Below are 15,091 nucleotides of genomic sequence, written 5' to 3' on the forward strand. Positions count from 1 at the left end.
CTGCTAAGTCAACCCACATTGCATATAATCTGCACCAGGTATCACTTTAGGCCATAGAGATTAACCAAAGACCTCAGTAATAAGGCAGACAGGGTCTTGGCCCTCAGAGAGCTTGTATTTTGTTGACTGTGGGTGGTCCCTCAGAGAGCTTGTATTTTGGAAGGCAGAGACAATGAACTTGAATCAACTAGGGGCACTGCTATGTTCTAAACTAAAACTGATGTAACAATGGCTCTGTCGCCACTTTAGGTTTGGGGACTGTAGAGCCTATATGGGGATGTGACCTCTCAACTCAAAACTACATGATAAGGCACTGGTCTGGGGAAACTAGGGAGAAGAACATTCCAGAGAGTGGCACCTCTAGGGTAGAGGTATAGGCAGGAACATGCCTGTGTTCATGGAAGTCTAGGCCGAAGGCAAAAGGCATCTGACCAGGCTGGAGAACCACAGATGGGCCAGAGTCCATCAGCTGTGGAATCAGGAGGGGTTGGGTTTAATTCCATATACCCTTCAGAGTCTGTGATGGACTTAAGCAGAGAAATGCGGTGATCTATATTTGAGTGTGTGAGAGTGAGTGTGTGTATGTGTGTGTCCACATGCACCTTCACGCACACAGTTTTACACACATGTATGTGGGGGTCAGAGGGCAATTTGATGTCACTCTTAGGTGCCGTCCATCTTTTTTGTTTCGACCAGGACTCTGAACAGCCTGAAGCTCACCAAGTATGCTAGGGTGATCTGTGAACCTAGGGATCTACCTGTGTCTTCCTGCCCGGTAACGGGATTACAAGCACACGCCACCACACCCAGCTTAATTTTTCTTATGAGGGTTCTGGGATGGAACTCAGGTCCTCACATTCATATAGCAAGTATTTTATCCTCTGACCCCCCCCCCCAGGCTTATGTTTTTAAAAGGTACCATGGACTCTGTGGTTGGCTTTGAGGACACAGGCACAGAAACGGTATATAGGAGGCTGGTGCCACAGACCAAGCACCCATCTGGGTGGGTGTGGGGGCGGGTAGGGCTCCACAGCTGAGTGACCACCTTCCTGTCATTAGAGCTGTTTCTGTGGGTGCGTTCTGAGCAGGCATGGGAGTCTGTGAGTCCCACCTCCCAGCTGTGGATATCGTTCTAAAGTCATACACTGTGGCAACTTGGCTGTGGATCCATCAACTTCTCCTCCGGCTCCTATGCTAATGAGAGCCTGCCTTCTCACACCAGCAGATGATTACCTTCCCCTGGGGAAATTACTTCCTCTGAATCATCCTCTGAGCTGTTAAGAGCAATGCCTAGAGGCGTTTGCTGGATTTAAGTTTGCAGATGATTCTCACACCGCAAGCAGGAACTTGGGAAAGGCAAAGGCTGAATTCAAGCAGGAAGGATTCACTTGCCCTTGGGTAGAACTTTGCAGGAAGATGGACCAGGGCTGTGACCTCCTGCAGACTGCCTCAGCTTGTCAGCCTGTGCACCAGGGGATACTCCTCCAGGCCCAGCTACAATCTTCATCCATCTGTTTCCTACTCCAGCCTAAGGTGGGTCCTGAGGGCTTTCCCCATGTCTACACGACTTCTCAGGAGCATCTGAGAGGCAAATGGATCAAGTGAAGTTAAATGGTTCCTCATTAAGTAGACAGAGCCTTCTTACCCATAGCTACCTAATAGGCAAGCCATGAGCTGTCCCCAAAGACGATCCTGGAAGAGGCCAGAGGGACTCATTCATAGGAAATTAGAGGCCATCACAAGTCCTTCTTTTTGTGACCGACTCCTATTCTAGGGGTATGTGATGTGAGCTCCTAGTATCCCATCTCCTTTCTCTAGGTATTCATAGCAGCCTGCCGGAGAATGACTGGTGACCCAGCAGGGCTACTCCAATGATTAGAGGCAGAGAATAGAGCCCCAAAGACACAAGCTGAATATGGTAGCTCTCACATGTAATCCCAGCACTTGGGAAGGCAGCTGTGTGGCTGCTTTTTTAAGGCCTGCCTGCGCACATAGCAACCATCAGACCAGCCAAAGCTACAGAACAGGACTCTGAAAATAATAAATGACACAAGTATTTTTCGAGGATCACCCCAAACAGCAGGAGCAAAATAGATTTAGAAAATGAAACCACTTTAATTTACAGGCAAGTTGTTCTAGTTGAATTAAACAATACAAATTAAGCCCATCTACCACAATGGCGACAGCTCAGTATTGCTTGGTTTTCCGTTTCCTGGGGCAATGCAACTACAGTCCTTAGTTACTAATACTTCTTTGTTGCAGGTTTGCTTCTTCTTTGATTTGTGCAATGCATATTTACTGAGGGTCCGCGAAATACTAGGCATTGTAGGAGCTTGGGGTACAGCAGTTTAGAAAAGAAATCTCTGTCCTTGTGAGCTGGGAGTCTAGTGGAGAAAGGAAAAACAAACGTGAAGGTGGATGTGTTGGCGCTGGGCAATGCGTTTCAGGGTCTGTCCTCATTAGGGTAAGCTAATCATTGGAGTCGTGAGTCCAGGCCCATCCAGGGCACTGGCTCCCCAAACTACGCCTGGCAGCAGTGCCCTGGCAAGCTCCTTGACTCACCCAGCAAGAACTTAGCATTGCCATGCTAACCATAGCACCAAGTGAACAAGCAAGTCCTGGAACTGGTGCCACCTAGTGGTTAGAAAGCAGAGTTGACCTTTGCTCTTTGCCCATGCTATTTGCCTGGGAACTTAAATGCCTAAAATTCAAAATAACATGCTACCAGATAGGGTTCTGAAGGTCAGGGCTGATCTTTGATAGGTGATTGACTACATGCTGACTTGATATAGACAACGGAGAGTATTTATTGGTTTAGAACCTCACTTGGCCTGGCCTAATTAGTCATTGGTTTAGGTGATTTCAAGCTATCAACAATACTGGCCCCTAACACCATCGCTACTCATTCTTTTTTATAGTATTGGCATTAGGGTAGGCTGGATGTATATTACTGAGTTGGTGGGGAAGAGTAATTGAAAAAGGAGGCTACAGATGGCTCCGTGGTTAAGAGCACTTGCTGCTCTTGTGTAGGAACAGAATTCAGTTCTCATTGAATGTCTGGCTGCTCACTCCAGGGATCCAATATCCTCTTCCAGTCTCCAAAGGTACCCACATACAGGTTTATGTACCCATACATCTGTGCATAGTTTAAATCATTTTTACAAAGTGAATGAGGGGTGTCTTAGTTTGGGTTTTTATTGCTGTGAAGAGACACCATGACCATGGCAACTCTTAAAAGGAAAACCTTTAGTTGAGGTGATGGCTTACAGTTTCAGAGATTCAGTCCATTATCACCATGGTGGGGAGCATGGCAGCATGGTGCTGGCCACACCTTGACCAGAAGACAGCAGGAAGCTGACTGTCACATTGAGTGCAGCCTGAGAAGAGACCTCAAAGCACGCGAGCCCAGTGACACACCTCCTCCAACAAGAGCACACCTCCTAATAATGCCATTCCCTTTGGGCGCCATTTTCTTTTAAATAACCAAAAGGAAGAGGTCACCCTCAATTTGTAATCTGTCAGATGTGAAGCATCTGTGGCTCTAGGAGCTACGACATCCCCAACTTGGATTTTTCTCTTATCCCAAAATATTTTCCAAGACTGAAGGGCAATTCTGGGGTACAGTCTGGTGTTTTCTATTTCTTCCCTGGTCAGATTTGAAACATCCTCCCAGGTCCAGGTGTGGAGTGTTTGGCTCCCAACTGGTGGCACCGTTTTAGGAGGAAACAGGTCCTCCAACGAGTGTGCCCTTGGAGGTTTCTCCCGTCCTTTCCTTGCTTGCCGATTCCTGTCTGTCCCTAGGTGAACAGACTCCTCCTGCCCCTACACTCCCATCACCATGTTCTGCTTCACAATGGGTCCAGAGACACAGAACCAAGTGTTCTTGACTGTCAACTGGACCACATCTGGAATGAACTAAAACCCAGCGTTGTAGGAATTTAACAGAGTCACTGTATCTGGGTAGACATTAGAACGAGTAGTTGTTTTCTAAAAGTACTTGGCCTTGAAGAATCATTGTGGAAAACAGTGATCCTCCCTGCCCCCTACCCCCATGATTTGTAGAATTGTTTTTCTTTGTTTTTCTGAAGGGGTGTTGCAGGCTTCGAATGACTTTGGTCACAAGTCACCTCTTGCACATCTGAGGCTCTTGGATTATTGTGTATTGCAAACGATACACAATAAAGGACGAAAGTCATGAGTGCACGCGATGCTCTCCTCTAGAGACATGTAGATTAGAGAGGACCTGGTATGAGGAAATACTTTACCCCCCCCCCAAAAAAAAACAACCTTGTGTAACAATCAATAAATATCCTTTGTACGGCTGTTTGAGGTTCAGTTCAGTTCACCAGAAGCTGGACTTCCTGCTGTCACAGGCCTTAACATTTCATCTTGGAGTGACCTCTAACTGACCCATGCAACACAGAGCACCCCAACACCCAAGCAGCTGGACACATCTGTGAGAAACTTTTTCTTAATTAAATCATTTGAAGTGGGAAGATCCATTTTTAGACTGGGTTTTTGAGATGGGAAGATCCGCCTTTAATCTAGATCTTTCAAGGGGGAAGATCCACCTTTAATCTAGATCTTTCAAGGGGAAGATCCGCCTTTAATCTAGATCTTTCAAGGGGAAGATCCGCCTTTAATCTAGATCTTTCAAGGGGAAGATCCGCCTTTAATCTAGATCTTTCAAGGGGAAGATCCACCTTTAATCTAGATCTTTCGAGGGGAAGATCCACCTTTAATCTGGGCCACATCTTTCGCTGGCAGCCTATATAAGGACAGGCAGAAGGAAGCTTGCTCTCTGCCTGCTTACCTTGTTCTTGCTGGCAAGTCCATTCCTTCCCTGGCACTGGAGCCTACTTCTCCAGTATTCCAGCTTGTACTGAAGGCCAGCAGAGACGACTGGACAACTACTGGGATCTTGGTAGACAGCCATTGTTAAACCACAGCCTACAAACCTCTCTAATAAATCCCATCTGTCTGTCTGTCTACATGCACAAACACACACACACACACACACACAGACACAGAGACACACACACACACTGTAAGTTCTGTTCCTCTAGAGAACTCTGACTGATACAGTTGCCTTCCTTGGGAAGTCAGTCCCAGCAGTTAAAAGTCTGACTAATACTCCCTACAACATTCCTGAAGCAGAAACACAAACCTACGTCAAGTTTGAGCTTGGGTCCTGACTTTGCCTTGTAACCTGAGTGGGGGTTGAAAAGCTCAGTAGTTACTGAGCGGGAACTGGAACCGATGCCACAGGAAAGACAGCCACGTGTGACAGACCACACACGGCAGAAGAGCATGGTGACAAGAAGAGCCTTGGTGATCCTCGCCAGGCCTGCTGCCTCCCCTCTGTGGCCTTCTCTGTGGTGACCAACTCATCCCAGGCACAGGGGCTAATGCACCTGGCGTGTTTGATGCTTGAGCAGGATACAAAATTGAGGACAATGTAGCAAGATGCTGATGGAGGCGGAGAGCCAACCAGAACGGTTCCAGGTGACAGCTTGAGGAAGGCGGCTCTGAGCAGCTGCGTCACACACGTGGGTGTGAGTGCAAAGCCATGAGCCCTCAGTCGGGACATCCTAAGAGCAACCAGAGTGACTCAAGGAGCACCTGCCACAAGGCAGCAGCCCTCCGATGGTCTTTCTCCAAGGCTTCAGTTTCATCACGCCCACCTTCCACTCCCATTACGTCCTGCGCTCCTGGATTGCTAGCCCAGTATAGGCAGCAGCTGTGTGTCCTTACGCAAGTTATAAATAACTTAGGTCAGCAAGATTGGAGACCTGAGTGTGGATTCCCAGCCCCCACATAAAAAACTCAGCACTGGAGCTGGGAGAAGATGCCTATAATCCCATTGCTGGGAGGCAGAGAAAGGAGGATGCCTGGGGCTTGCTGGTCAGTCAGTCCAGCCAATCAATGAGCTGCAGGTTCAGAGAGAAAGAGAGAAGGGAAGACACCCAGGATCAATTTCTGGCCTCCACACATGTCTACTCAGTTGGTCAGATGTGTGTGTGCACACATACACACACACACACACACACACACACACACACACACGGTGGGGGTAGAGGCAGAGACAGAGATAAACACAGAAAGATTACACACAAAAGGTAGAAACAACTCAAATGTTCATCAGAGATGAACAGCGAAACCAAACGAGACATGTCTACAAAATGGATTATAATTCGACCACAAAAAAGCACTGGTGTGTTAGAAAACAGATGAACTATGGAAACATTATGCCAATTAAGAGGCTAGTCGCAAAAGACCAATCATTGTGTGGTTCCAGGCATGTCCTGGACATTGGAATGTCCTGAGTAGGTAAATTCATGAAGACAGAAAGTAGATTACAGGTTGTCTAAGGCTGGTAATTTGGAGCAAATATGGAATGATCAATAATGGTTATGGATTTCTTTAGGGGTGATGATGATTAGTATACTATACGTCCCTCTGTGTGCATCTGTGAGGATGTTTCCAGACAGGTTTAACCAAGGAGTTAAACATTCACTTACCTTGAATGTGGGTGGCACCTTCTCATCGGCTGGGGTTCCGGACTGAATAAAAAGGAAAACATGAGGAAACAAGCTTAGCACCAGCTTTCACCTGCCTGCTCCTGGGCTTCCAGATGTGAGGAGGCAGGACTGCGTGCTCCGAGGCTCCCCTGTGTTCTCGGAGGCCTGACTGCTCGGAGACCCCCTGCGTGCTCGGAGCCCCCCCCCCCCCCCCCCCGTGTGCTCACAGGACCCCTGCATGCTCGGAGGCCCCCTGCGTCCTTCGAGGCCCTGCTCCGAGGCCCCCTGTGTGTTCCGAGGTCCCCCTGTGTCCCGCTGTGTACTCGGAGGCCTCCTGCGTGCTCCGAGGCCCCCCTGCATGCTCAGCGGGGGTGGTGGGGGGCTGCAAGCTCCGAGGCCCCCTGTGAGCTCGGAGGCCCCCTGTGCGCTCATGCTTGGAGGCCCCCTGCGAGCTCGGAGGCCCCCTGTGCGCTCATGCTCATGCTTGGAGGCCCCCTGCGAGCTCGGAGGCCCCCTGTGCGCTCATGCTCATGCTCGGAGCCCCCCCCCCCCCCGTGTGCTCACAGGACCCCTGCATGCTCCGAGGCCCCCTGCGAGCTCGGAGGCCCCCTGTGCGCTCATGCTCATGCTCGGAGCCCCCCCCCCCCCGTGTGCTCACAGGACCCCTGCATGCTCCGAGGCCCCCTGCGAGCTCGGAGGCCCCCTGTGCGCTCATGCTCATGCTCGGAGGCCCTGCAGCATGCTCTCACCACTGCAAACTCTGCGATGTTTCCCCTGCCGAGGTGACTGTGCCCTCATAAACCATGAGCCAAAATAAACCTTTCTTCCTTAAGTGACATTCACTGCGGATTCAGTCACAGCATGGAGGAGAGAATGGACACAGGGGATTGGGTTCTTTGTGTCCGTGGCATGAAGGATAGAGAAAACATCCTGGATTAAAGACGCTGAAGAGACATGACCCTGGGTGGCTTCTGTACTAGAGGAAAATGCTATAAAGAATTTCACATCAACTGACAAAACTGGAACATGAATAATTTAGATAAAAATATAATATCAATGTAAATTTATGAAGTCTATGCCTGTAGTGTGGTTACATGAGAGGAAAGTCCCTTTTCCTCCTTTTAGTTTTAGAGATTCAACCTCACTACTCTCGAACTTTCTGTGTAGCCCAGGTTGATCCCTAACTCTCTCTCTCTGTCTCTATGTGTCGTCCCCCCCGCCCCCCCCCCCCCCGGGGCCTCACTCACTATATAGCTCTACCTGTCCTGGAAACCACTACATAGACCAGGCTGACCTTGAACTCACAGAGATCCAGCTGCCTCTGCCTCCCCAGTGCTAGGATTAAGTATGTGCGCCACTGTGCCATGGTTGACCTCAATTCTCCTGTTTTAGCCTCCCGAGTAGGAGCTAGACTACAGCTACACAATATCAAGTTAGTGGTAAAAGGTCAAATATTATGTAATTTGTCCTTAAATGTTTCAAGAAAAACGGTGCATGTTTGATAAAATTTTAGTGACAGGTAATCTGGGAAGGGCATTCAGGTATTCTTTGTAGCATTTTATGCTTGTGACTTGAAAATTTGGAATTGTTAATAAAAAATTTTTTTTGAGTAGCCAGAAACAGTTCTAGAAATGTAGTTGAACAGTTACCTGCCTAGTGTGTAGCTGAACAGTTGTTACCTGCCTAGCGTGTAGTTGAACAGTGACCTGCCTAGTGTGCGCAAGGCCCTGGGATCAGACCTGAGAATAAAATGGGGAAAGATTAGCTAGGAATGACTTTTTCTCACTGGGCAATGCAGAACCAAGCATGAAAGTAGGTCAGAGTGAGTTCTCCCTCTCTCTCTCTCCCCCTGGGTATGCAAGTGCGTGCATGTATGTGTGCGCGCATGTGTGTGTGTTGTGTGTGTGTGTGTGTGTGCGCGCGCGTGCATGTACACACATCAACACTGCTGGGAGTCTACCTGTGATGCACAGAGTGCTTCATTTTCCTGCTGTTTGCTCCAGGTTCTGTGGCCTGCCACCATCTTTCCCTGATGGCATGCGGACATGATTGCAGGGTGAGCTGCGCACTCTGGCTTCCGAGCAGGCAGGTCATGCCTAGGATCCACTGGATTCTGAGAGGTCTGTGGTTCTGTGTATTGAAGATGGGGAAGAAAAATGATAGGGCTTATATTTATTGATGGTCCACCCTGGCCAGGCCTCTGTGATCTAAAAAACTACACAGACCTCTACAGGATGGGTCAGCTGAGGCTCAAAACCTTCTGCAGCACAGCCAGAGATCCACAGCAAGCAGACAGCAGAACTTAAAGCCAAGCCTAGACACCTCCCCTCCTGACCTTCAAAATGGACCACTGCCTCTCTCTCTTTCTCTCTCTCTCTCTCTCTCTCTCTCTCTCTCTCTCCTCTCTCCCTCTCTTCCTGACCTTCAAAATGGACCATTGCTTCTGACGCAGAGGTCTCTTTCTCTCTGTCTCTCTCTTTGTTTCTGTCTCTCTTCTCTTGCTGTCTGTCTGATGTGAGGTCAACATCTGCCCTCATTCCAAAAAATGAAACAAAATCAACGCTGACAGGGACAGATCCAAACAGGCTCAGCCAGCTTTCGGCTGCCATCAGCTCTGTGTTTTAAATCTGGGGTGATGCTCAGAATGTCTCTGAAGGGGGAAAAAACTTACTTCTGCTTTAATCTGCCAAAATAGAAAAGTCTCCAAGGCTAGAGTCAAGACTTTGGTACTGTGTAGCCAGACATGGCGGTACACACCTGGTACCTACAGAGGTCAAATGTTTGAGGACTCTGCCTGCGACAGGGAGTCACCCAGGAGGAAGCTTGTTCTAAGAATGGGTCTGGTGAGATAAGAGTGTTCCAGGGGGTGGGAAAGGGGCTTGCTGGCTTCTCAGCCTCAGTGCTCATTCTGTATTCCATTCTCAAAGCCTTCTTTGTCAGCTGAAGAGTCAAAGAGGATTTCTGGAAGAAGGGATGGTAAGCCAGGAACTGCTGACAAGGACAGGAGCCCCCTGCATGGTGAGATAGCAGCTCAGGAGAAAGTGGGCTGAAATGGATTAATCCCATATAGGCCCCTAGAGCCTGCCATGCCCGAGGCCCCTGCATCTTTTAATGAAAGTCACAAAGAAATCTGAGTTTTTATTTAAGAAAGTTACATTTTTAAACTATAAGAATAACATAAAAGGGGGGCTGGAGAGATGGCTCAGTGATTAAGAGCACTGGTTGCTCTTCCAGAGGACCTGGGTCCAATTCCTGGCACCCGCATGGTGGCTCACAACCATCTGGGATGCCAGTTCCTGGAGATCTGTCACCATTTTCTGGCCTCCTCAGGCACGTCATGCATGTTGTAGAAAGACGTACATGCAGGTACAACATCCATACACATAAGACAAAAATAAAAATATTTTAAAGAGGAAGACCACAAAAAACATCTTGACCGAAACAGTACTGGCCTGTTTGCAACGAGTTTGAAGTACAGACCCTCCGCAACAGCCAAGGTGGGGTGCAGAGAACTTCAGATGGGAGCTCCCTAACGTAGGTGTCTTGGTTGGGGTTACTATTGCTATGATGAAACACAGTGAGCAAGAAGAAAGGGTTTATTTGGCTTACACTTCCACATCATAGTTTATCTCTGAAGGAAGTCAGAACAGGATCAAAACTCAAGCAGGGCTGGAACCAGAAGACAGAACTTGATGCAGAGGCCATGGAGGGTGCTGCTTACAAGCCTGTTCCCCTTGGCTCACTCAGCCTACTTTCTTTCTTTCTTTCTTTCTTTCTTTCTTTTTTAATTGATATTTACTGAGCTCTACATTTTTCTCTGCTCCCCTCCCTGCCTCTCCCCTCCCCCCTTCAACCCTCCCCCAAGGTCCCATGCTCCCAATTTACTCAGGAGATCTTGTCTTTTTCTACTTTCTACTTCCCATGTAGATTAGATCTATGGAAGTCTCTCTTAGTGTCCGCATTGTTGTCTAAGTTCTCTGGGGTTGTGGTTTGTAGGCTCGCTTTCTTTGCTTTATGTTTAAAAACCACCTGAGTGAGTACATGTGATAATTGTCTTTCTGTGTCTGGGTTACCTCACTCAAAATGTTTTCTAGCTCCATCCATTTTCCTGCAAAATTCAAGATGCTATTTTCTTGCTCTGTGTAGTACTCCATTGTGTAAATGTACCACATTTTCTTTATTCATTCTTCGGTCGAGGGGCATTTAGGTTGTTTCCAGGTTCTGGCTATGACAAACAAAGCTGCTATGAACATAGTTGAGCACATGTCCTTGTTCAGCCTGCTTTCTTCTAGAACCCAGGACCACCAGCAGGAGATGGAACCAGCCACAATGGGCTGTGCCCTCTCCCACCAGTCAATAATTTAAGAAAATGCCTTAAAGCAGCATTTTGGAGTCATTTTCTCAATTGAGGTTCCCTCCTTTCCAGCAACTCTGGCTTGTGTCAAGTTGACATAAAACTAGCCTGCACACATGGGAAATCCAGAATCTGGAGACCCTGGCAGAAGAGAGCTGGCCAGTCCCTGCCTCAGGAGGTCTCAGACCGGAAGATCAAGGGAGATTTTCAGGTCTGATTTATGTGCCTGGTATTTCACAAGGAGCGTTAGTTAGACCCACGTATATCATAGCAGCTTATTGGTTTTCTCGGGGTTGCCCCAATTAGCATAGTAGATTCCTTCTGCTGGGCTCTTGGTACAAGCCAGTGTGTTATTTGGATAATTTCACATCACCCTCACAGCAGTCCTAATAGGTGGGACGGTACCAGCACCATTTTCTAGGAACGAGTCCAGATAGTCCAGAGAATGATCTCGTTCTGAATGAGTGAGTTTACTGATGGAGGAAGGTCATTGGTAATAAACAAACTGCCTTGGCCCATTTTGATAGGCCATCCCTTAGGTGGGTGGAGTAGGCAGAACAGAACGCTGGGAGGAAGAGGAAGTGAGGTCAGATGCAACAGCTCTCCTCTCAGGAGCAGACACCTGAGAGAGACGCCATGCCCCGCTCCCAGCATGAAGCTCCGACCCAGGATGGACATAGGCTAGAATCTCCCCGGTAAGCGCACCTTGGGGTGCTACACACAGATGATTAGAAATGGGCTAAATTAATATGTGAGAGTTAGCCTAGAAGAGAATGGGCCAAGCAGTGATTAAAAGAATACCGTGTCCATGTAATTATTTCGGGGCATAAGCTAGCCGGGCAGGTGGCCGGGGTGCTGGGGACGCAGCCCCGCCGCCCCTATTACTTCATATGGCGCCCAACGTGGGGCTCGAACCCACGACCCTGGGATTAAGAGTCCCATGCTCTACCGACTGAGCTAGCCGGGCAGGCGGCCGGGGTGCTGGGGACGCAGCCCCGCCGCCCCTATTACTTCAGTTTACTAAGCTTAAAGCGAGTCAGAATAAAAGAACACATAGCAGACAGACAGAAAAACACCATCAAATCGTACATTCAAAACAACACCCACATGGTGACTCACAACTGTCTCTAGCACTAGTTTCAGAGGACCTGGCACCCTCACACAGACATACATGCAGGCAAAACACCAAGGCACATAAGATAAAAATAAATAAATTTAAAGAACCACCCAGCAGAAATGGACTTTGGAAAGTGTGTTGAGGCAGTCAGCTGGAGATACTGACAAAGTCCAGGATGAACATGTTTGAATGAGGTGTCCAGGAAAAGTAAGTATGGCCAGCTGAGAGCTCACAGCATCTGGCAGAAACTGACTGCAATGTTGAGGCAGTCGGCTGGAGTTCCCAACTCCACTGCCAAGGAGCAAGCCTTCTGTGGATGAACTTCTGCCTTCTCTTTCCCACTCCCGGGGTAAACAATCAGAGCATCTTCAGGAAGTCAGTTCCCTTCCAACTCTTCTCAAGGACACAGTGTCTTTACTCCTGGGCTGTTCTCCCCCAGCCTTTGTTGGAGTTGGGGTGGGCAGATCACCTCCAGATAAGAGGCCTTCAAGGGCACTTTGAGACAAATATACTTGTTCTGAAAGAGTGGTGTTGGTGGGGAGGGGTGGGGAGACCTGGTTCCAGACCAGCTTCTGAAGAAACCAAATTCTCATAGTCAGGAAGTCACACTGCTCCGCAGTGACAGAGCAATGCTTTAAACTCAGCACATCATACTCCCAAACCCGTGCCTTTAACCACGATGTGTTAGCCACAGTGCAGAGCTGCAGAGGGCTTTGGCTAGATAAATTAATATCAATCTTTCCTGTTGGTGCAGTCCTCAGAGTTTATAATGCAAAATTAAATATGCAATATCACTAAATCATTTTTGTACACATGGAAACAGCCTCAGAAGTAGAAAAATTACTTGCTCAGTCACTTGGGAACTGAGTACCCCGCCCAAAAGATGAGCCTTCTCAACCTGAGGTGTAGTGTGAAGAAACTCAGTGTGTGTGCTGAGATAGGGGGGAGCAAGCCTCATCACATCAACTGTGCAGAAGAACAGTGACGGACTCCGTCTGGCAAGCAGGGTCTTTAAGAGGTAAGGGACCAATGGGTACCACAGATCCAATTGCAGAACACAAGCCCCGCTACAGCACTGAGCTCTGACTGCACACAAAGGTTCCCAGCTTCAGCCAGGCCCACTGATTTTTCAGCAACACTTGATATGGCTAAATTCCAATTTAGCCAGACAGAATCTGCTTCCGGGTGTTCCCAGGGGGAGTCCAGCTATGACAAGAGCCCTTTTCTTCGCAGAACATCCTTAGAATCAAAAGCTGCAACACTGAGCTCAACTGTCTCAAGAATTCCAACTCCTTCCCCAGAGCATCTACCTGCCTGGCTTCTCTTCTGAGGAAAGACGTTCCAATCCAAGCCACATGGACCCTCTGTGTTAGGCTGTCCGGCCAAGCTGCCAGCCTTGGAGGCACCTGTCCTAGAGAGACAAGGCAGGGCTGTCTTTCCCAGTTCCCTAGCTGACCCACTGGAGGAGCAAGCAGGCAGGGGACCAAACAACAGGACAAAGGAACCAGGACAGCAGCTGTGGAAGTGTGCCAGAGGACTGAAAGATGAGCTGTCCCACCTGCTCTCTGCATGTGGAAAAGCCCCCTGCCCTGGCCCTTCCTTGAAGCTAGGTAAGCTTTCTGGATTGGTTTTCCTGCAAGCAGTCTGTGCTCCAGAATCTAGGGCAGGTGTTGAAGGGAGGGCAGAGGGAAACGAGCAGCTCCATGAGGTCAAGGCCAGCCAGTCCAGGTCTGGAAAGGTCAGCGTGGGTTTGAAGAAGAGACCCTCCAGCTCGTTTCTTGTTTTCCACAATACAACCTTAACATTTTGCCATGCTCGTACTGTGTTTATTGATAGCCTTCCGGGTATTGGGGATTGGATGCTAAGCGATTAGAACGCACCAAAGTCAAAGATGTCTTCTGAAAGAAGCAAAACTTGAGCTGAGGTCTAGAAGAGGGTGAGAGGGAAAAGTCCACCCAGAGGGCACCCCAAAGGCAAGCCACTTGACCACAGGGAGAGACTTCTCCACAGCACTGGAAGAAAACTCAGGGGGCTGAAGTGCGGAATGCAACCACAAAAGAGGGTGTATAGGTCTTTTCATTAAGAAGAGTCACCTTTTGGGGTGCTCCTAACAAGACTGTGAGATGGCAGTACCTGGGGAATACTTTAGCAGCGTGAGGAGCAATGGGAAGGAAGGCATCAGGGGCAATCCAGAGGCAGAGTGGGTGGTTTGGGTGTTTGCCTGTATAAAGAGAATAGTGATGCTATTGCATAGCTGCTGTCCTTCACTACAATGCTCCTTGTAAGTGTTCATTCTAGCATCCAGCTCGCAACCCTAAGAGCTCAGTAAGTGTCGTTATTGGGACTTATAGTGCTCGCAGGCTGCAGATCTTTCTGAATCATGCCTGCTTCTTTGAGGTGAAGAGAGGCGTGGTGATTCCCAGATGTAGGAACGTGATTTGTATTAAGTAATATGTCAAGACTCCAACCCGGGAGGAACAGAACACTACTTTTAGAATGGCTAGGAAGTATGAATGAGTCTCAAAGGAAAACGGCTTTCCACTTTCCCACAAGGATACATTCCACATCCATCCCCAAAGGTAAAAATGAGCGTTTGCAGAGAAATCCAGGCGCTTTTTTGGTGTTGTTAAGAGCAGGTGTAGTCCAGGCCGGGTGGAGGTTTCAGACCAGACCTGCCTCCCCACCTCTGGTGCTGGTGCCAAGGGGAGGAGGGTCCCCCGGAAGGCCCCATCCAGCCCGTCCTCCTGCCCCCTTTCCTCAGTCACGTGGCCCTGTGGGTGGGGACCGACCTGAAGTTGAAGGAATCCGGAGCTCTCCCAACTTCGGAGCACCGAGGCGACACTGAGAAGCCGAGCATGGCTCAGCTGTCAGTGATTCCCGGATCGGCCGCGGCGTGGACAGGTGAGCTGGGAGTCCGGGAGTGGCGGCTGGGGTGGAAGAGGCTCCAGGAGCACAGGGCCATATAGCCTATCCGGTGCAGGTGCATTCAGGGCAACCCACGCGGGAGAGGGGACAATTGTGCGAAGTAGCTGGACACTCAGCGCCCCGGGGGTTGGTCGGTCCACCGCGGGCTGCTCCTGGCTGGCTTTCCTCAGGGTG

The 15,091-nt window shown here is 49.1% G+C and overlaps 1 non-coding gene across 1 annotated transcript; it reads right to left on the bottom strand.

Moving 5' to 3' along the window:
* Positions 1 to 11,769: 11,769 nt before the first annotated feature.
* Positions 11,770 to 11,842, bottom strand: Trnak-cuu. The gene has a single exon. It is a non-coding gene; the product is annotated as a tRNA-Lys (tRNA).
* Between the last annotated feature and the right edge of the window lie 3,249 nt (positions 11,843 to 15,091).

Source organism: Microtus oregoni, unplaced genomic scaffold (genome assembly GCF_018167655.1).
Source record: "Microtus oregoni isolate MIOR12 unplaced genomic scaffold, Mior012 000016F_ref0000370, whole genome shotgun sequence".
In the NCBI taxonomy this organism is placed as follows: Eukaryota; Metazoa; Chordata; class Mammalia; order Rodentia; family Cricetidae; genus Microtus; species Microtus oregoni.